This window comes from Ceratotherium simum, chromosome 15 (genome assembly GCF_057802395.1).
Source record: "Ceratotherium simum simum isolate JZ-2026a chromosome 15, ASM5780239v1, whole genome shotgun sequence".
Classification (NCBI taxonomy): Eukaryota; Metazoa; Chordata; class Mammalia; order Perissodactyla; family Rhinocerotidae; genus Ceratotherium; species Ceratotherium simum.
The window spans coordinates 4,225,584-4,248,738 of NC_141914.1; the positions used below are offsets into that span (position 1 = coordinate 4,225,584).

Sequence of the window (23,155 nt, forward strand, 5' to 3'; positions counted from 1 at the left end):
GTTTAATTATACAATATAAACAATATACTCTTGTTTCCTTTTTGCTTACTCTATCGATTTGAAACTTTAGAAAATATTAGAATCATCTTTCCTTTGGAAGTTAGTCTTTGCCGACTTTGATTTGAAGTGATCACAGGCGCTGAAATTTCAAAAATCTTCACAATTTCCTTCCAGTCTCAATAACTCAAAGCTATAATTTCCCTGGTTCCTAATTTTGACGTTTAGGTCAACTTTCTTGCTTTGTTAGTTAATATTAACAGGATTTTTATTGGCAATTTGTTTTGGTCAAGTCTTATTGTTGCAAAACCATTTTTTATAATGAAGGAATATAATGAATTTGGTTTTCAAGTGCATGGAAAAAAATGTGGATCAGCCACAAAGTCACAGAACAACAAAGGAGTTTTAGGTTCTTCTTAAACATATGTCTTTAACAATCCCAAGATTATTTCTATTCCTTTTTGTTTTGCGTCTTGATGAGATTATTTCATTCTTTTTAACCACACAGGCATTGCCTCCTCCTCTTCCATAATACAAACTTTTGTTGAATGATCAGTTCATGGCATTGACACAAGGAATTCTTACTGTATTGAATCCAACAGGACATGTAATATGTGGGCTTTACTAAAGGCAAATTCTGCTATTGCACTAGAGTCATAAACTATGAATATGAAATCACAACTTTGTTCACCATGAAGAATTCTTCAACTACTAGCAGATTTACACCCATATAGTCAGTAGAGCACCATCAAATCTTAATAAATCAAAATAATTCTCAGATAATATTGATTTTCTTTCTCTTTTTCCAAATTTGAAGACAAAACAAGAAATTGGCACTCGTCACTTAAAAGAGTGTTGCTTTCTTCAAGGGTTTCTGCTAATCTGTTGCTTATATTCGGCACCAGTAATGGTAGAACATCTGGTACACTAGCCGTTGTCACTCCCTGCCCCAAACTTTGTCTGGTCTGTGACCTCATCCACTGATTTCATAGTTACAGCATCCTACGAGCACAGACTACCTTCATTTTCTCTGTACTTCAGTGCTGTGCCACTCCAGGGGACGCAGAGACCAGAACTGGGACTAATCCTGATTCCAATCCCAGTTTTGATCTCTGTCCCAGTCCTGGCCTCAGCTTTGGATGGAATTTTAATCATCCCTCTTTGATAGACAAATGGCCTCTTAAAACTCAATCAGAAATTCATTTGGTTTAACGACCTACTCCTCAAGAGCAAAGCTGCCTTGGAAAGCTGTCAGTCTTTTATATGTCAGTGTGGATTAGAGCTGTTTCCTTTCCACCCATCACCTAATTGAGATGAGTCACATGAATAAACAAAAGTCTCTGTTGGAGAGAAAAAGATCTGAGTAATAATTTCAGATCAGACATAAATTATTAGACCAAATAAGGGCCCTTGGTCTTGAGATGCTGGTAAGAAGCGACGCAGCCAGTAGGAAATGGTGCAGAAAGAATGCTGAAGTGTTGCCAAAGATGAATTTAATCAGCTTAACAGTTCTGACTAGATCAATCTCTGTTGAATAATTTTTCAACTTGTCATTCAGAATAAAGGAAGCAAATCCTTTCTTGCACCCAATGTCGATTATCTGTAAAATCAGACTGAGAGGAAGTTATACACCGAGAAGATGACAAGCAGAGGACACATGCTATTAAGTGATGGAGAGAATTTAGATGGGGTCAGAAGAGATTCCTACATCTTTCAGGTATAAAGCGGACTGGTTCTTCATTTTTTTAAGGAAAAAAGTTGAATCTACCATTAGAACACTGGATATAATATCAAAATATTCAATTCATCAGACATATATTGAGTACCTACTGTGTGCTAGGTATAAGTCTGTTAGGTCTAAATAGAGAAAACTGTTAAAAGAAGAACATAATGTTTTCTGTTGTTTATATTTAAAGGTCATATGAAAAATGGCTACAGATGAATGGCTAAGTCCTTATGCATAAAATAGCTCAACATGACTTGAGATGCACTGACTTTGGAAAAATCACACTTTATACTGCTCAAACTCCAAGTATAATCATGTGTTATATGCCAAGGATTTACAGATGTAGAGACTTTTCTTTGAATTTATACCCAGAGTCTGAGTTGATGAAAAAAACAGTTTCTTCCCCTGACTTGGTTTTTATTTTTTCTAATAATGCCAAAAAGGGCAAGTAAGTTTTCTCAAAGCAGCCAGTTTCACATCTGCTGAAGACACATTTGATACATAATAATTTTAACAATTGTAATGCATATTGCAATCATAGACACATAGAATGGAAGAGTGGAAATCATTCTGAACTCATTTTTATTTCTGTTCACATTCTCTTCAGGTCAAGAAGATCTTAACTTACTTTTTAGGAACAATTGAGTTAAAAAAATTGTTTCCCCAAGACTTTTGGTTTTGGCTCATATATGAAAAAAGGTTGGAAGTTGTCACGCCTGTCCTTACAACAAGAAAAAGATGAACAAGCTGAAAATTGATGGCTTTTCTTTGACCCACCAGAAACTGCACCACAAGGCAAACCTCCACCCTTAAATCTGGAAAGACAAGTGAGTACAGAAAGTCACAGCCAAGACCTGCTTACCTGGTGCAGAAGCCACTGGAACCATAAACTGGTAGGAATACACGTGGTAATTTTCATGAATTGCTAGAGGCTGAGTGTGGACCAGCACGAGAGTGAGAAACCCTGAGGGCTGCAGTCTTGGGTGAAGGCGAAGGGCACAATTTGTGGGCTTTACCTCCAGGAACCCCACTGGATTCTAATGATGAAGAGCCAAGAAAAATATCCTCATAGCCTTGGTGTAAGTAGGGGAAGAGTGATCATTTTTAAATAGATCCAGAGGGTTTTCATAACAAAGGCTTATTTTTAGGAGAAAAGATTTTATCCCAGCTGGGGTGAGAGCACACCTCCCTCTCCAGCCCCCTCTAACTTTACTGTCTCACCTCCTTAGGGAGAAAGATAAGATTACCTGTGAAAGTCACAGTCACCACAGTGAAGGACAAAGACCCACTAAAAAGACTGAGATTTAATCAAAAGATTAAAGAATACTTGCACTCTCACACATTACCACCACACCAACAGGGCTCAGCATAATAACAACAGATGACAGAGAAGAGGGCTGCAACACACAGACTCTCTCTGAGGAAGAGTACTTACAGAAATTCAAAGTCAACGTGAGCCCAACAAAAAGGACTTTTGAGGAATCAGAAGCCTCTGGCACAGCAGAGGCTTCTACAGCTACAGCAAACATTACATAGAGCCCAACTCCAAGGCGGATCAACACAATAGATCATACTAACAGCCTCCTTGCCTCAGTTCCCATAATGTCCAGTTTCAACAAAAAAATTACAAGGCATACTAAAAGGTAAGAAAGACCACAGTCTCAAGAGACAAAGCAAGCATCAGAACCAGGGTCGTATATGACACAGGTGTTGGAATTATCAGACATAAAATTTGAAATGACCATGATTACTATTTTAGGGACTCTAATGGGAAAAGTAGACAACGGGTAACCACAGATGAGTAATAAGCTCATCACAGTAAGCAGAGAGATGGAAAGTCTAGGAAAAAATTGGAAGAATCACAAACACTGTGACAGAAACAAAGAATGCCTCTGGGCTCATCAACAGACGGGACATGGTCTAGGAAATAATAAGTGAGCTTGAATATAGGTCAATAGAAACTTCCCAAACTGAAATGCAAGGAGAAAAAATAATGACAGAAAAGAATATCCCAGAACTGTGGGATAATTTCAGAAAGTGTAGCACATGCATAACTGGATTACTAGGAGAAGAAAAGAAGGGAGCAGAGGAACTATTTGAAGTACTAATGGTCAAGACCTTTCCAGATTTAAGGACAGACCCTACACCACAGACCCAAGAAGCTCAGAGAACACCAAGCACAAGTGCCAAAGAAACAAAAAGCAACCCAACTACACTTAGTAATGTCTTATTCAAGCTGCAGAAAACGAAGGACAATGAGAAAATCTTGAAAGAAGTTAGAGGAAAAAAATAACACTTTATCTAGAAAGAAAAAAAATACAGAGATAAGAATTACAGTGCACTTCTCCAGAAATCATGCAAGTAAGAAGAGAGTGGAAGGAAATATTTAAGAGGTTTAAGGGAAAAACTCACCAACCTAGCATGCTATATCCAGTGAAATTATCTTTCAAAAATGAAGGAGAAATAAAGATTTCCTTAGACAAACAAAAACTGAAGGAATTCACCACCATCATACCTGCCCTGTAAGAAATGTTAAAAGTTCTCCAGGGAGAAGGAAAATGATAATAGATCAGAAATTCAGATCTACATGAGGAAAAGAAGAGCATTAGAGAAGAAATAAACTAAGGGTGAAATAAAATCTTCTATTGTTCTTATTCTTAATTGATCTAAAAGATAACTGTTTAAAGTAATACTAGTAACATGTATTGGCTGATTGTAGCACATGGATAAGTGAAATGAGTGACAGCATTGTTAAAAGGGATGGGAGGGAGGAATTGGGCATGCTTGGCTATAAGGCACCTGCATTACAAGTGAAGTGGTACAGTGTTATTTGAAGTTGGGCTCAGATTAATTAAAAATAGATATTGTAAATTCTAGGGCAACCACTAACAACATTTTAAAAATCAGTATAATTGATATACTAAGAGAGATGATAAAATGCAATCATACAAAATACTCAATTAAAACCAGAGAAGGAAAAAAGGAGAAAATGCTCCCATAAAGACTTCTGGAAATACAGGACTCTTTGAAGAAATAGTGAGTAACTGATGTTCTTTTTGGTAAAGAATTGATTGCCAAATGTAAGAGGAAATATTGGAAAACACAGCACTCCACGTTTTGCAACCCTTCTCATAAAACATTTTCCTATAATTAACTTGTTGCTTGTGCACATCTGTTCTCTATACTGGGAGCCTTCAGACTGCAGGGCCCCTGTATTCCACTGTGTACTCCCTTTGGAAGTCAATCAAGTTTTTTAAACTAGTTGAATGAAATTGATTTATCCAGGATATTCACAACTCATTCTTCTACTAAATTCCAAGATAGAGCCAATACCTGGAATATTTGGATGGTCGCTGTGTGGAGGAAAATAGAGATCAAGGTAAAAGAGAAACAAATACCCAGTAATTACAATTCCCTAAAGCTGATGTCTTGCAGGTATCTGGTTCAAAGATGTTTCTCAATAAGAGGAGCATCTAAGAGTGCCTCTGGTAGCTACTTTTATGGTTCAAAACTCTTCATTAAGGATTTCAATTAGTGATTTATTTTCCCCAGTAGGTTGGGAAGAACCTAATAATCACTCAAAACATATTTTAAACAGTAGATGTTTTACATCTATTTTCACTAACACCACTTTCATCTATATTACATCAATGAAAGTATGTTTTCTCCATAGCTAAATCTTTACTTATATTCTTTATCAAATATAAGATCATTGTAAAACACTAATAATAAATATTTAATAAGATTTAGGTTATTTATTTATTTATTATTATTATTTTTTAATTTTTTGTTTATTGCAGTAACATTGGTTTATAACATTGTAAAAATTTCAGGTGTACATCATTGTACTTCTATTTCTGCATAGATTACATCATGTTCACCACCAAAATACTAATTACAACCCTTCACCACACACATGTACCGAATTATCCCTTTCACCCTCCTCCCTCCCCCCTTCCCCTCTGCTAACCACCAATCCAATCTCTGTCCCTATGTGTTTGTTTATTGTTGTTATTATCTACTACTTAGAAGGAAATCATACGGTATTTGACCTTCTCCCTCTGACTTATTTCACTTTGCATTATACCCTCAATGTCCATCCATGTTGTCACAAATGGCTGGATTTCATCGTTTCTTATGGCTGAATAGTATTCCATTGTGTATATATACCACAGCTTCTTTATCCATTCGTCCCTTGATGGGCACTTAGGTTGCTTCCAAGTCTTGGCTATTGTGAATAATGCTGCAATGAACACAGGGGTGCATGTACCTTTGCAAATTGGTGTTTTCAAGTTCTTTGGATAAATACCCAGCAGTGGAATAGCTGGATCATATGGTAGTTCTATCCTTGATTTTTTGAGGAATCTCCATACTGTTTTCCATAGTGGCTGCACCAGTTTGCACTCCCACCAGCAGTGTATGAGAGTTCCCTTCTCTCCACATCCTCTCCAACACTTGTTGTTTCCTGTCTTGTTAATTATAGCCATTCTGACGGGCGTGAGGTAATATCTCATTGTAGTTTTGATTTGCATTTCCCTGATAGTTAGTGATTTTGAACATCTTTTCATGTGTCTGTTGGCCATCTATACATCTTCTTTGGAGAAATGTCTGTTCAGGTCTTTTGCCCATTTTTTAATTGGGTTGTTAGTTTTGTTGTTGTTGAGATGCATGAGTTCTTTATATATTTTGGAGATTAAGCCCTTATCAGACGTATGGTTTGCAAATATCTTCTCCCAATTGTTAGGTTGTCTTTGTGTTTTGTTGATGGTTTCCTTTGCTGTGCAGAAGCTTTTTAGTTTGATGTAGTCCCATTTGTTTATTTTTTCTATTGTTTCTCTTCCCCGGTCAGATGTGGTGTTTGAAAAGATGTTGCTAAGAACGATGTCGAAGAGCGTACTGCCTATGTTTTCTTCTAGAAGTTTCATAGTTTCAGGTCTTACATTCAAGTCTTTAATCCATTTGGAGTTAATTTTTGTATATGGTGTAAGGTAAGGGTCTACTTTCATTTTTTTGCATGTGGCTATCCAGTTTTCCCAACACCATTTGTTGAAGAGACTTTCTTTTCCCCATTGTATGTTCTTGGCTCTTTTGTCAAAGATTAGCTGTCCATAGACGTGTGGGTTTATCTCTGGGCTTTCGATTCTATTCCATTGATCTGTGTGTCTGTTTTTGTGCCAGTACCATGCTGTTTTGGTTACTATAGCTTTGTAGTATATTTTGAAATCAGGGAGTGTGATACCTCCAGCTTTGTTCTTTTTTCTCAGGATTCTTTTAGCTATTCAGGGTCTTTTGTTGTTCCATATAAATTTTAGGATTCTTTGTTCTATTTCTGTGAAAAATGTTGTTGGAACTTTGATAGGGATTGCATTGAATCTATAGATGGCTTTAGGAAGTATGGACATCTTAACTATGTTAATTCTTCCAATCCAAGAGCACGGAATATCTTTCCATTTCTTTGTGTCTTCTTCAATTTCTTTCAGCAATGTTTTATAGTTTTCGGTGTACAGATCTTTCACCTCTTTGGTTAAGTTTATTCCTAGGTATTTTATTCTTTTTGTTGCAATTGTAAATGAGATGGTATTCTTAATTTCTCTTTCTGCTACTTCGTTGTTAGTGTACAGAAATGCAACTGATTTTTGTATGTTGATTTTGTATCCTGCAAATTTACCATATTCGTTTATTACTTCTAAAAGTTTTCTGGTGTATTCTTTAGGGTTTTCTATATATAAAATCATGTCATCTGCAAATAGTGACAGTTTCACTTCTTCCTTTCCAATTTGGATCCCTTTTATTTCTTTCTCTTGCCTGATTGCTCTGGCTAGGACTTCCAGTACTATGTTAAATAGGAGTGGTGACAGTGGGCATCCTTGTCTGGTTCCTGTTCTTAGAGGGATAGCTTTCAGTTTTTTACCATTAAGGATGATATTAGATGTGGGTTTGTCATATATGGCCTTTGTTATGTTGAGGTACTTTCCTTCTATACCCATTTTATTCAGAGTTTTTATCATAAATGGATGCTGTATCTTGTCAAATGCTTTCTCTGCATCTATTGAGATGATCATGTGATTTTTATTCTTCATTTTATTAATGTGGTGTATTACGTTGATTGATTTGTGAATGTTGAACCATCCCTGCATCCCTGGAATAAATCCCACTTGATCATGGTGTATAATCTTTTTAACGTATTGTTGTATGTGATTTGCTTATTTATTTATAACGTATTGTTGTATGCGATTTGTTATTTATACTTTAAAATCAATTAAGTTTAGTCAAAAATTATTTAGTGAGCATTTACCATGAGACACATTTACAAGTCTTACTTTGGGATATAAAGATTAATAAGACGTGAGGTCAAGAGAGTTCAGTGAACCACTTGTAAGAAATAATCCCTTTTTTTAATAGAATAGTTATCAATAAAACCCAAAGTCTTTTTTAGTTATTATGTTCATGAGTTTTCAGTAAAGTTCAATTAGTCAATTAACAAATATTTCTGAATTTTTCACTTTGTGTCCAGCTTTAAGTACTGAAGATCCAACGAGATTGTCTGTTACTATTTCTTCTTCCAACGCGTAACAGACCTCATTAAATTCTCTTGGTACATTTTCAGATTGGGCTTGGATGTGCCTTTAAGATCTTTTCAAACAGCTTAAGATATTTCTTCCTTTTGATTTGCCATACAAGATGAAATCCCTTTGCCAATCCTGGTTTAGGTTAAAGATATATAGTAATCCCATTGTCACAAATAAGAATGTTGAGTAGGGTCTGGGTAAATACTGGATCATATTCTAATTCATTTGAAGACGTTTGAAGAACTATATGGAAAAATAGATAATATAAACTGAAAATAAAAATTTTAGTGATGAGTTGCACAGGAGAAGGGAATCAAGGCCAGTAAGAATGCCTTAAAAGACAAACTCTACTGAATCTTGTTATTCTAAGGTAGAATATTGTGACTAACTGATCTTTCAAAAATATTAAAACAAGACTAGAAAATGGTGTGTCTTGTTACCAGTAAACCTGTATCTCCTCCATTGAAAAATAAAACACTTTTTAATATTATATTACTTCTGTTATCATGATATGTCTTATAATAGATTTCAAAAAATTTCCCTGCTATCATTTATAAAAGTAGACTTTAATGAATTGTCATCACCTGTGCTTGTGTGAATTTAGCCATATGTAGAATTAGATTATTTAAGTCATTTGTATTGGTAGTAGTCTGCAAAGTTGAATCTTCACCCAAATTTGGATTCTTAAATGTCATTTAAAATATCTTAAGAGATATTAAAGCATGATCTAGCATATAATTTAATTCTAATATGTAGCACTTAATGGAGGATCTTATAATTTCTCAGTGTTTCCACTGAGGAAAAACAGAAGAGTTGAATAAAATTTAAAATAACTGTTTCAAAGCATGAAGAGAGCTGCTGAAGCAATGAAGATAGGAGTGACTTAAGATTCCAGAGAGGAGAGACTTATGGAGAGATGAATTGACAATCTTCAGCAGCTTTCTTTCATGGGGGTATGTGTCAACTGGGGTGTGAACAAGAGACTGAGAATCTGAGTTTTGCCCTAGCAGAAAGGTGGTGTTAGAGAACAGAAAGGTGCAGAGCCTTTGCAGTCTCACACACTAGAGTGACAATGGTAAAACTCAAAGGATATCTTGCACCAGAAAATTTTCCCCTCAAGACATTTGCTGATTTCTGAAGTTTCATGGGGCAAGAGATAAAGAAACTAAAACAAAAAACACCTGTGAAAAGCAGAGCAGCGATTTTGACAAACTCAGAGTTCCAAAGAGACAACGATTTGTACTAGAACCTACTGTGAAGGGGATCTTGTGAACACACTCTCAGTTGAACAGGCTCTCAGTTGAAAACACTGGAGAGCCGTGCCCAGTCAACAGAGCATACTTAATTGGGCTATGTCCAATTAATAGAGGCAGACTTAGTTTTACCAAAACTGTATCCAGTATCTACTAAATTCAATCCCTGTTGGATTAAACTGATTAGTCCTCACTCTATCTGCCTAGCAGAGAAAATGGTGAACTTTATCTGAAAGAAAAGAATATCATTTGAAGTCTCTATAATTTGATATATATGATGTTTGACACTCAATAAAAAATTGCTGGGTATGTAGACACAGAACAATATGACCAAAAACCAAGAGACCGAATAGATGATAGAAACAGACACAGGTGATCTAGATATCAGAGTTCAGTGACAAGGACTTCAACACACCTATGAATAATATGTTCAAGAACAGAGAATAAAAGATGGAGAACATAGATGAAAATATGGAAAGATTTCACCAAAGAAGTAGAATATATAAAAAGAAAAAAAGGAAATTCAGAAATAAAAAATTTATATCTAAAGTTAAGAAAATGAAAAGACAAGCCACATAATTTCAAAACACATATTTGATAAAAGATTTGTCACCAAATTTAATTCAAAAAGAAAAAATACTCATAGAACTCAATAATGAGAAAATAACAATCCAATAAAATGGCTAAAATATTTGTACAAAAACTTCACCAAAAGGGTTTTAGGATTATTGAGGGAAATAGTAAAATCAATATTTTGTATTAGACTAATAATTCAGGGGTGCATGTTGTACTCTCTATGGTAACCATTAAAGATATATGTTGTATATCTTAATATACATATTATATAAGACTATAATCTTATAATCTTATATAATGTATATAACATATATTGCAAGAAAATAGAGGAAAAATAAAGTAATAAAAGTATTCATTATCCAGAATAATGCAAGAAAGGAGGGAAAAGAAACCTAAATATTTGAGACAAAAAAGATATCGAAGACTGCAAATATAAAATCAAATGTGTTAATAACTAAAGTAAATATAAATTCAATAAAAAGTTTAATTAAATGGCTAAAATTCTCAGACTTGACAAAGATGCAAATCCAATTCTATTCTGCTTAGAAGGAACAATTAAATAAATCAAAGAACAGAAAAAAATACCGTGAAAACATGAACCAGGAAAAAAAAGCACAGTAGACTTTAAGGGAAGAAGCATCGTCACAGATAAAGAGAGACATTTTCTCATGATAAAATTGCCAACCCAATAGGAAGATAAAATAATTCCAAGCTTGAACACACTTAATAATATGGATTCAAAATATGTAGAGCAAAATTGATGGAATAAAAAGAAAAAAGGCAAATTCAACATGATATTAGGAAATTTTAAAATACTTTGTCATTAATTTATAGAATAAGTAGACAAAAAGTGAGAAGGATGGTGTATGTTCCAAGCTAGGCTTCTCTCACTAGATGAATCCAGAAATAAAGTTTAAGTTTGGAAAATTTTATATAATTGAGCACATCTTATATTATACTTTCACAACGAATAATAGCATAATAAAAACTATGAAGTTCTGCATCATCAAAATGTATATGTGTTTTCTAAACTTGTTTGATCATGGAAACTTTTTCAATATAGCCTTTATTAAAGTAGCTTAGAAAATGTATTCTGTAAAATACACTTTGTGAAATATTGCTCTGATTTTGCAGTTTTAAAATACATGGCTTTTTCAGAAACACAATCTTCTATGCAATATTGGGTTTGACTTCTTAGAAAAGTCTGGGTTTATTAAGTAGACATTATGTTAGTTATTATTCAAATCATAGAAGAATTTGAAAATTTCATTCCTTCTAATTAACAAGTTACCAATTGCATTTTAAAATAATTTAAATTCATAAAATAATTTATTTCAGAAATAAATCTAGTGCTGTGAAGTGTTCTTGTTCTGTAAACTGCAGATTTCTGAGCAAGAATACTCAGATTCTATGTTCTACAACTTAAGAAGACATATATTCTCCAAAATTATCTAGTTAATACTGTTACTGGGAATATATTTTAAACTTAATTTTGAGGTGCGACTTCATGCAGAGTTAAATATTAAATTAAAAGCACACATAAACCCAATGTTTTGTACCATTTAAATTTTAACCAAACTTGTACATCATCTGAAGACCCTTAATAGATCCAGCCATGTATTAAAAGTAGTTATCATAAACCTACAAACGTTTATGAAAACCTTTCTAGTTTACAAAATCATTTTATTTGTTCCTCATAGACAGAGGTATATAGGTCTAGTATTAATATTCTTATTTTACATATTAGAAAACTGAGATGAGAAATCCCATACCTTTTGCCTGCACCACTCCTTCTCATCTTACATGATCACTCGAGACCTCTCCTTGCTTAATCTCTTGGCAATAGAGAGCATTATTAACTATGACCTGTTTCCCCAAACTTCTCCAAAAGCAGTGATGAATTTAATTATGTATCAAAAAGGATATTTGTTTAATGATGAGACTGTTAATACAGTGAAGAGACAGGTGACTAAACGAGACTAATAAGGGATTAATATCTAGGCTGTACAAGACACACTTGTAAATCAGTAAGAAAAAGACATCAATCCCAAGGGAAAAATAGGTAAAGGATATGAACAGGCACTTTTTGAAAGAGAAAATGCAATGGCTAATAACTTATAGGGAAATACTCCAAAGTAGTAGAAGAACTGTGAGCCCTCCCAAATTCTCACCTAGGTCCACAAGTGAAGGTGTGCCTCGATATTCTTTGCCACACTATTTGGGGTGGTGCGAAGCTGGAGGCAATCTGTGTGACCTTCAATGGGTGGGTGGGAGCACACCATTCAGAGCTATGCCATAAGAAAAATAATGGGTTAGATGTATATGGCAGCAGAATTGGATCTTAAAATAAAATCCAAAATATAATATTTACACAGATTAAGAATATATACTTACAAAGCAATATTTCATATTTTGCTTAACCATAAAGAAGCAAAAAGACATACATTAAACAGTTTGAATGATTGCCTATAGTAGGAAGGAGAAACACAGCAGACAATGTGGATAAAGAGAAACAATGGGGAAAAATAAATAGAAGAAACACTTTCTTCCCACAGACCTCTTCAATCTGTCTGCTTCTCTCCGTCACTAGTATTCCAAACCCTCTTCGCTCGGGAACATCCTAACTGATTTCCTTCCATCTCCTTTTACTTTCCTCCTCATTTTTCCCACCTTGGACACAGTGACCTTTAAAAATCCAAATGTCTTCATTTTATTCCCTTTTTAAAACTCTTCCAAGCCTTCCTTTAGCTTTAGATCAAATCCTTAAACCAACCCTACAGCTCCAGGCTCACGTTAGGCATTCTCTTCCTTGAAAATGCTCTGATGCTTTTATGTCAATGCCTCTGTCTAGAATGTTCTTTCTTCTTCTCCTCACCTACCTTGTATTCATCTTTCAGATCTTCACTCAGAGCCATCTCTCAACTGACTAGATCATTTCCCTTAACTATGCTTTCAAGAGCACCCTGCAATTATTATTTATGTCACTCACCACAGCGTGTAATTACATCTGGGAATTATTTCAATAATTTCTATTTCTACCAATATTTTTAAGCTCCTTGAAGGTGGGACCCTATTTGTTTTGCTCACCATTGTATTCAGAGAACTTGAAAGAGTGCCAGGAGCATAGTTGGCCCTCAGTCATCATCCATTAAACAAATGAATAAATGCAAGAATTCCTGCTTTACGGAAAATATTGGACACCCGCTTTCATAATTTAAAAATGAGAGATTTGTAAAAGGAAGTTTAGAATAATAGTAATAATAAAAAGGCTATGAGTTACAGAAAGAAATGATGTTCAAAAGGGAAAAACATGAAATGAAATCAAGACACACACACGACACTTTACTTCTAGATTTACCTGTTAAATGATTATTATAGATGTGTGAAAAAGATGAGTAGCACATGCTTATTTTACATTTCTTTGTTCAGAATCTGTGTATAATTCTATAGCCGTTGAAAAGTTTTTAAACTGCATTCCAAATGACAGCTTTTAAACAATAATGTTTTTCCTGAAACAAAGCCAGGAGATTTTACATCAGAGATGTCCATGTACCCAAAGATTCATTGTGCGGAAACTGATTCCAAAATATTCCCCTTTAAAATTTGCTTACGCATTTCCTCATGTAAACAAAAGCAAAGACAGTTTGACATAGGAGAAGAATGAGAATGTTGCCATATTTTTCAAGTATACACCACGTGTTTTTTAATTCTGTGGCATTCCAACTAGCCTAAAGAAAACCCCAGGGAGAAAACTGTAAATGGTATACCCCAAGCACACACATTTAATAGTGACAAGCACACATAGAAGCTGTAAATTTGGGAAAGAAATTCATGTTTCCCATCAAAACTAGTCTAGCCAAAAAGAAGAAGCCTCAGAAACAGGATATTTGTTATTCAGAAGCCAATGTCAATCAGCCTCCATACATTTTAAAAGTAAAATAAAATCTGATCAGGGCTTCTTATGTGCCAGGTGCTTCCCAAATATTATGTCACTTAATCTTCCCCCCAAGCCCTTTGAGGTATATATAGATGTCAACATTTACAGAAGAAGAAACCAAGGCTCAGAGAAGTTAAATAATTGACTGGAGAAACACAACTAGGTAACAGTGGGGTAGGACTTGAACCCCAGTTTAACTCCAAAGTCTTCACTTTTCCACTCAGTCTTGCTTTAAAGGATTCTTCATCCTTTCTTCAAATCTCAGTCTTTCCCAGCCTGTAACTATATCTCTAGAGCTCTTCTCAAAATTTTACTCCTCTCACCAATGTGCCTCTGTCGACTTTGAACACTTAATTGTAGTTACTATGATAGAATTAGACACTTGTGGACCCATTGCTCATCTAACTAGAGGATGAGTAGCTTGAGACCAATTTCTCTTTTCCATTTTGTTCTCTCTTTTCCTCTCCTTGGTCACAGAACATCTTGGGCAAGCATTTACTCGTGAGAACTAAAGGTTTGACAAGTGAATAGTTGAAAGAATAGCACAATAAATGACACTCTATCATTTCCAACTTTCTGGCCCATACATTAGCTTTGCATCCTATTTAGGTCAATTTGACTTTAAGGTTTTCTAAATGAAATTAAGACAACAAAAGCTTCCTCTGATCAGGAGTTTGCCTCATTAATTAAGGACTGTGATGAAGGGGCAAATCTCCAAGCTAATCATAAATAGACCTCTCCTACCCAATCCCTGTGTGTATTATTTCCCCACTAAGTGAAACTGAAGAAGACATCTCCCTTCCAAAGACAAAGCCTCTCATATTCGTGGGCTTTCCTCATCTGCACCTTCTTAAGCTTGGATTCTAACACTTGTTAATTTAATCTAAATAGTCTTCAGTAAATTATTTAACTTCACGTCAGTGTGCTCACCCATGAAAAAGGTTGTAGTAATACACAGTAAGATATCTTCAAGGATTAAATAATATATTTTAAGCAGACACGGTTTAGAGAAAGTTCTCAATCAACGTTTGTTCCACTCTCTTCTCTTTCTATTGTATTCTAAGTTCTCATTGGCTTTTGCCATTTCTCTGATTCTCTTTTCTTCTGTAATTTATTTCTTCCCAAATACCTTCCAATCTTGATCTGCTTATTCTGAGTTAATTTTTTTCAAACTTCAAGGCCCTTCCTGCTATTCCTCCCTCTTACTCTAGAGTAGTCTGGAATTTTATATCGAAGACTAAATTTTTAAAATGGGTAGTTGTGGTTATATAACTCATCTAGAGGTTGAGAATGTCAAAAACTTTCATTAAATTCATATATCCTGCAGTGAGAGAGTAGAACATTATTTCCCTCTTAATATTTCTATAGAACAGCAGCATGCCATCGTTGAATTAGAGTTCAGCAACCTTCTCTCTAGCTTAGCTGGAGATATTTCCAAATCCACCATGACTTTTGAGAGATAGGATAGCTCGCTTTAAGGCTCACTTCTAGTCAACTTGATATTTGGATCTATGCTAGGTAAATTATAATAACAAGCAGATCTGGGAAAATAATTAAGGAAAAGATAATACTCACAAATGGTCATAAGGAATAAATACTATCATAGTGAGTATGGTAGATGGCTTGTTACTTAGGCTTAATGGTAATATCAATGGCATCTTGTTGGTTTTAAAACATGATCCCCAAAATTCTTTTGGCACTCTCTCATCAATGGATCTATGGAAGATGGCGGTGTAAGCAGACTCTGAACTCCCCTCCTCCCGCGGACACAGCCAATTTACAACTAATCGTGGAAAGATTACCCCTGAGACAGAACTGAAAACTGGATAAGAGGAACTCCTACAACAAACAACAATCCTAATTGAGGTGGAAGAGACAGAAACTCCCTTCTGGAGAGAAAAAACGCCACCTCCACAAGCCACCAGCTTCACGACCGCCCAGGAGCAGCCCAAAGGTCCGCGGCCCTCCCTGGGGAGCAGGGCCTTGAGCCAGAGAGTGCCCCTGCTGTGGGCATTTTGTGGACCCAGCACAATTGAGTCAAGTGGCATAATATTTGACTTTGCCTGCTACTAGAACATTGGGGAGTACCCCCCAGAAAAGCTGGTTCACAAAGAAATTAAAACTGGCTCTTAAAGGGCCCACGCGCAAACTCACCTGGTTCAGAAAACAACCTAAAATCACCAGAAAGAAAGGTGCACAGTGCTTTGGTGAAAAGAGACTCACCTGATAGGCTCTGAGTGCATTGCAGTGAGAGGTGAGACCTCTCCAGGGACTGGGACATTGGCGGCAGCCATTGTTGTGGCCTGGTGTGGGCATGCTGACACAGACGCCATTGGAGTTCTCCCTGGGGCCTGCTAGCCCAGGTCTGCCCCACCCACTAGAGCACCGATTTAATCCAGCTCAGCCAGGGCAGGCAGCCCACCCTAGAGACTGCCCCACCCAACAACAAGCCCTCAGGCAACTTGTGGTCCTGCATAGATTGGTGACTGGATTCTCTGCAGCTGGGCAACTGAGCCCACTTCAGTGGGGCAGGGCATGCACAAGGAGCGGGTGGAGAGTGTGGGGCAGTTGTGGAGTGTGTGGGGCTCCCGCCATGGAGAAACTGAGTCCACTTCAGGAGATCAGGGCACGCACATGGGGCAGGACTGTGTTGACTGTGTGTGTGGACCTGTGGGCGGCAGGGCTTGTCAGCTGCAGAAGACTTGTGCTTCTCAAAGACCCACATGGGGGTTTGCCGCACCTTCCAAAGCCTGAAACCATTGGGTGCTCCCTTGCCTGAGGCCAGCCCCACCCAGCTGCAATCCTCAGAGAGCTGAGAAGAGACCTAAAGGTTGGAGGCTTATAGCAATTGTAAGCCCCTGAGCCTAAGAACCTGGCAAGCTGGGGGCCTACTCACTTAAAAGAAATACTGTGACACAAATGTGGTATTAGAACTTGCAGCCCACTGTGCTGGGGCTCCCCACACCTGAAAAAGAGACTGAAGGGCCCACAACAACTACAAGCAGCTGAGTATTACAACAGCTGGCCAGGAGCACAACTCGGCCTCCCTGGGCACCTACAGGGAGAGCAAACAGGCCACAACAGAAGGACACACATAGCCCACATAGGGGTCACCCCTGGAACATTGAGAACTGAGGGAAGCACACTGCAGGACTCCTAAGGCATCACTTATATAAGGTCACCTATCCAAGAGCAGGAGACATAGCTGACCTACCTAATACATAGACACAAGCACAGGGAAAGGAGGCAAAATAAGGAGGCAAAGGAATACATTCCAAGTAAGGGAACAGGACAAAACCCCAGAAAAGGACTAAGTGAAACAGGAATGAGCAACCTACCTGACAGAGAGTTCAAACAGAGTGTTAAGGATGTTCACTGATCTGGGGAGAAGAATAGATGAACTCAGTGAGACTGTCAACAAAGAAATGGAAGATATAAAAAAGAACCAATCAGAAATGAAGAATACAATACTGGAAATGAAAAATTCACTAGAGGGACTCAAAAGCAGAGTAGAGGATACAGAAGAACAGATCTGTGAGCTGGATGAAAGACTAGAAGAAATTACCCAAGCTGAATAGGTGAAAGAGAAAAGAATTAAAAAGAGTGAGGACAGTCTAAGGGACCTCTGGGACAACATCAAGCGCACTAACATCCATGTTATAGGTGTCCTGGAAGGAGAAGAGTAAGACAAAGGGGCAGAGAATCTATTTCAAGAAATAATAGATGAAAACTTCCCTAACCTAAGGAAGGAAACAGACATCCAGGTACAGGAATCACAGAGAGCCCCAAACAAGATAAACCCAAAGAGGCCCACACCAAGACACATCATAATCAAAATGTCTAGAATTAAAGATAAAGAGAAAATCCTAAAAGCCACAAGAGAAAGACAAGTTACATACAAAGGAAACCCCATAAGGCTATCAGCTGACTTCTCAGCAGAAACCTTACAGGCTAGAAGAGAGTGGCATGATATCTTTAAAGTGCTAAAAGGAAAAACTTACAGCCAAGAATACTCTACCTGGCAAGGTTATCATTCAAAATGGAAGGAGAGATCAAAAATTTCCCAGACAAGCAAAAGTTAAAGGAGTTTGTCACCAAGAAACCAGTGCTACAAGAAATGTTAAAGGGACTGATTTAAGGGGAAAAGAGAAGACCACAAATATGAAAAATTATCTATTTCCATGATAAGAGGGTAATGGATACAAATGCACAAAAAAGAGGTTAGATACGATATCAAAAACATAAAATGAGGGAGGAGGAGAGTTAAAGAGTAGAGCTTTCAGACAGAGGTCAAACTAAAGAGACGATCAATTCTGTATAGAAGGAGAAAGGAATAGAGAAGGACTACTAAAACACTGAGAAAAAAAAAAGTTAAAAAATGGCAGTGAGTACATACTTACCAATAGCTACTTTAAACGTCAATGGACTAAATGCTCCAATTAAAAGGCATAGGGAGGCTGACTGGATAAAAAAACAAGACCCATATATATGCTGCATATAAGAGACACACTTCAGACCTAAAGACACTCACAAACTGAAAGTGAAGGATGGAAAAAGATACACCATGCAAATGGCAATGAAAAGAAAGCTGGGGTAGCAATGCTCATATCAGACAAAATAGACTTTAAAACAAAAACTGTAAAAAGAGACAAAGAAGGACATTACATAATAATCAAGGGAACAATCCAAAAAGAGGATATAACACTTGTAAATGTCTATGCACCCAATGTAGGTGCACCTGTATATACAAAGCAATTATTAACAGACTTAAAAAGAAAACTAGACAGTAACACAATAATAGTAGGGGACTTTAACACTCCACTTACACCAACGGATAGATCATCCAAAGAGAAGATCAATAAGGAAACATTGGCCTTACATGAGACACTAGAACAGATGGACCTGGTAGATAGATATATACAGAGCATTCCATCCAAAAACCGAAGAATACACGTTCTTTTCAAACGCACATGGAACATTCTCCAGGATTGATCACATATAAGGCCACAAAACAAGTCTCCATAAATTTAAGAAGATTGAAATAATACCAAGCATCTTTTCTGACCACAACGGTATGAAACTAGAAATCAACTATAGGAAGAAAATCAGAAAAGCCACACATATGTGGAGATTAAACAAAATGCTACTGAACAATGATTGAGTCAACAAAGAAATCAAAGGAGAAATCAAAAAATACCTGGAGACAAATGAAAATGAAAATATGACATGCCAGAATTTATGGGATACAGCAAAAGTGGTTCTAAGAGGGAAGTTTGTAGCAATACAGGCCTATCTCAACAAACAAGAAAAATCTCGACTAAACAATCTAACAATGGACCTAAAGGAACTGGAAAAAGAAGAACAAACAAAGCCCAAAATCAGTAGAAGAAGGGAAATAATAAAAATCAGAGCAGAAATAGATGAAATAGAGATTAAAAAGAAATAGAAAAAATTAATAAAACCAAGAGCTGGTTCTTTGAAAAGATAAACAAAATGGACAAACCTTTAGCTAGACTCACCAAGACAAAAAGAGAGAAAGCACAAATAAGTAAAATCAGAAATGAAAGAGGAGAAATACAACAGACACCTCACAAATACAAAAGATTATAAGAGAATACTATGAAAAGCTATATGCCAACAAATTCGACAATCTGAAAGAAATGGATAAATTTTTAGAATCACACAACCTTCCAAAACTGGATCAAGAAGAAACAGAGAATTTGAATAGACCAATCACCAGTAAGGAGATCAAAACAGTAACCAAAAATCTCCCCAAAAATAAAAGTCCAGGACCAGACGGCTTCCCTGGTGAATTGTACCAAACATTCAAAGAAGAATTAATACCTATCCTTCTCAAACTCTTCCAAAAAACTGAGGAGCAAGGGAAGCTCCCTAACTCATTCAACGAAGCCAACATTACCCTGATACCAAAACCAGACAAGGACAACACAAAAAAGAAAATTAAAGGCCAAGATCACTGATGAACATCGATGCAAAAATCCTCAACAAAATACTAGCAAATCGCATACAACAATACGTTAAAAAGATTATACACCATGATCAAGTGGGATTTATTCCAGGGATGCAGGGATGGTTCAACATTCACAAATCAATCAACGTAATACACCACATTAATAAAATGAAGAATAAAAATCACATGATCATCTCAATAGATGCAGAGAAAGAATTTGACAAGATACAGCATCCATTTATGATAAAAACTCTGAATAAAATGGGTATAGAAGGAAAGTACCTCAACATAATAAAGGCCATATATGACAAACCCACATCTAATATCATCCTTAATGGTAAAAAACTGAAAGCTATCCCTCTAAGAACAGGAACCAGACAAGGATGCCCACTGTCACCACTCCTATTTAACATAGTACTGGAAGTCCTAGCCAGAGCAATCAGGCAAGAGAAAGAAATAAAAGGGATCCAAATTGGAAAGGAAGAAGTGAAACTGTCACTATTTGCAGATGACATGATTTTATATGTAGAAAACCCTAAAGAATCCACCAAAAAACTTTTAGAAATAATAAACAAATACGGTAAAGTTGCAGGATACAAAATCAACATACAAAAATCAGTTGCATTTCTATACACTAACAACGAAGTAGCAGAAAGAGAAATTAAGAATACAATCCCATTTACAATTGCAACAAAAAGAATAAAATACCTAGGAATAAACTTCACCAAAGAAGTGAAAGATCTGTACACAGAAAACTATAAAACATTGCTGAAAGAAATTGAAGAAGACACAAAGAAATGGAAAGATATTCTGTGCTCTTGGATTGGAAGAATTAACATAGTTAAGATGTCCATACTTCCTAAAGCAATCTATAGATTCAATGCAATCCCTATCAAAGTTCCAATAACACTTTTCACAGAAATAGAACAAAGAATCCTAAAATTTATATGGAATAACAAAAGACCCCGAATAGCTAAAAGAATCCTGAGAAAAAAGAACAAAGCTGGAGGTATCACACTCCCTGATTTCAAAATATACTACAAAGCTATAGTAACCAAAACAGCATGGTACTGGCACGAAAACAGACAAACAGATCAATGGAACAGAATCGAAAGCCCAGAAATAAACCCACACATCTATGGACAGCTAATCTTCGAGAAAGGAGCCAAGGACATACAATGGAGAAAAGAAAGTCTCTTCAACAAATGGCGTTGGGAAAACTGGATAGCCATATGCAAAAAAATGAAAGTAGACCTTTACCTTACACCATACACAAAAATTAACTCAAAATGGATTAAAGACTTGAATGTAAGACCTGAAACTATGAAACTTCTAGAAGAAAACATAGGCAGTACACTATTCGACATCGGTCTTAGCAACATATTTTTGAGCACCATGTCTGACCGGGCAAGAGAAACAACAGAAAAAGTAAACAAATGGGACTACATCAAACTAAAAAGCTTCTGCACAGCAAAGGAAACCATCAACAAAACACAAAGACAACCTAACAATTGGGAGAAGATATTTGCAAACCATAAATCTGATAAGGGGTTAATCTCCAAAATATACAAAGAACTGATGCATCTCAACAACAAAAAACTAACAACCCAATTAAAAAATGGGCAAAAGACCTGAACAGACATTTCTCCAAAGAAGATGTACAGATGGCCAACAGACACATGAAAAGATGTTCAAAATCATTAACTATCAAGGAAATGCAAATCAAAACTACAATGAGATATCACCTCTCGCCCGTCAGAATGGCTATAATTAACAAGACAGGAAACAACATGTGTTGGAGAGGATGTGGAGAGAAGGGAACTCTCATACACTGCTGGTGGGAGTGCAAACTGGTGCAGCCACTATGGAAAACAGTAGGGAGATTCCTCAAAAAATTAGGGATAGAACTACCATATGATCCAGCTATTCCACTTCTGGGTATTTATCCAAAGAACCTGAAAACACCAACGTGTAAAGATACATGCACCCCTGTGTTCACAATAGCCGTTATTCACAACAGCCAAGCCCTGGAAGCAACCTAAGTGCCCATCGAGGGACGAATGGATAAAGAAGATGTGGTATATACACACAATGGAATACTACTCAGCCATAAGAAACGATGAAATCCAGCCATTTGTGACAACATGGATGGACATTGAGGGTATAATGCAAAGTGAAATAAGTCAGAGGGAGAGGGTCAAATACCGTATGATTTCCCTCATTAAGTAGTAGATAATAACAACAACAAACAAACACATGGAGACAGAGATTGGATTGGTGGTTACCAGAGGGGAAGAGGGGAGGGAGGAGGGTGAGGAGGATAATTCGGAACGTGTGTGGTGATGGGTTGTAATTAGTATTTGGGTGGTGAACATGATGTAATCTATGCAGAAATAGAAGTATATTGATGTACACCTGAAATTTATACAATGTTATAAACCAATGTTACTGCAATAAACAAAAAATTAAAAAAAAAAGGGATCTATGTCTCTTACCTTAAATAAGGGCTCTGTGACTACTTGAGCCATAGAATATGTCAGAAGTCATACGGTACAATTTTCCAGGCCCAGGAAACACAAATTTGGTAACTTCCATTTCCTGTTTCTTAGTACACTTGCTCTTAGAACCCAGTGACCACACAGTGAGGAAGCCCCGTCAGCTCATGGAGAAGCCCACATGGAGATGAACCAAGGGCTCTGGTCCACAGCCCTCTGGACTTCCAAGCTGCGAGTTAACACCAACTTGCCAGTGATGAGTCAAGTCATCTTGACAGTGGTTCTTCCAGGTTTCACCAAATGCCTTGTGGGGCAAACATGAGTTGTTCCCATCAAACCCTACAAAATTCTAGATTTATGAGTAAAATAAATCATTGATGTTATTTGAGCTATCCAGTTTTGCGTGATTTGTTAGGCTTCAGTAGATAACTGGAACAGGCACATATTCAAAAGCGCATCAGTGTCTCTTGATTAATGTTGAGGGAGTCAATGTCATAAGGTGGGGTTGTGCCCTCTCTGCTCCCTATGTCCAAATAGGCTCTGAGGTGTTCCAATCAAACCTCTCAATGATTCCGCCATATATATATATATATATATATATATATATATATATATATGTACACACACACAG

The 23,155-nt window shown here is 36.5% G+C and overlaps 1 long non-coding RNA gene and 1 pseudogene across 1 annotated transcript in view; one reads left to right on the forward strand and one right to left on the reverse strand.

Moving 5' to 3' along the window:
- Nucleotides 1-22,912, forward strand: part of LOC147915105 (uncharacterized) — a 57,376-nt gene extending 34,464 nt beyond the window's left edge. Inside the window, exon 2 of the long non-coding RNA XR_015554375.1 lies at nt 22,639-22,912. This is a non-coding gene — a long non-coding RNA (uncharacterized LOC147915105). The remainder of the gene's footprint in view (nt 1-22,638) is intronic.
- Nucleotides 51-13,036, reverse strand: LOC147915106 (non-structural maintenance of chromosomes element 4 homolog A-like; annotated as a pseudogene).
- Nucleotides 22,913-23,155: the final 243 nt, after the last annotated feature.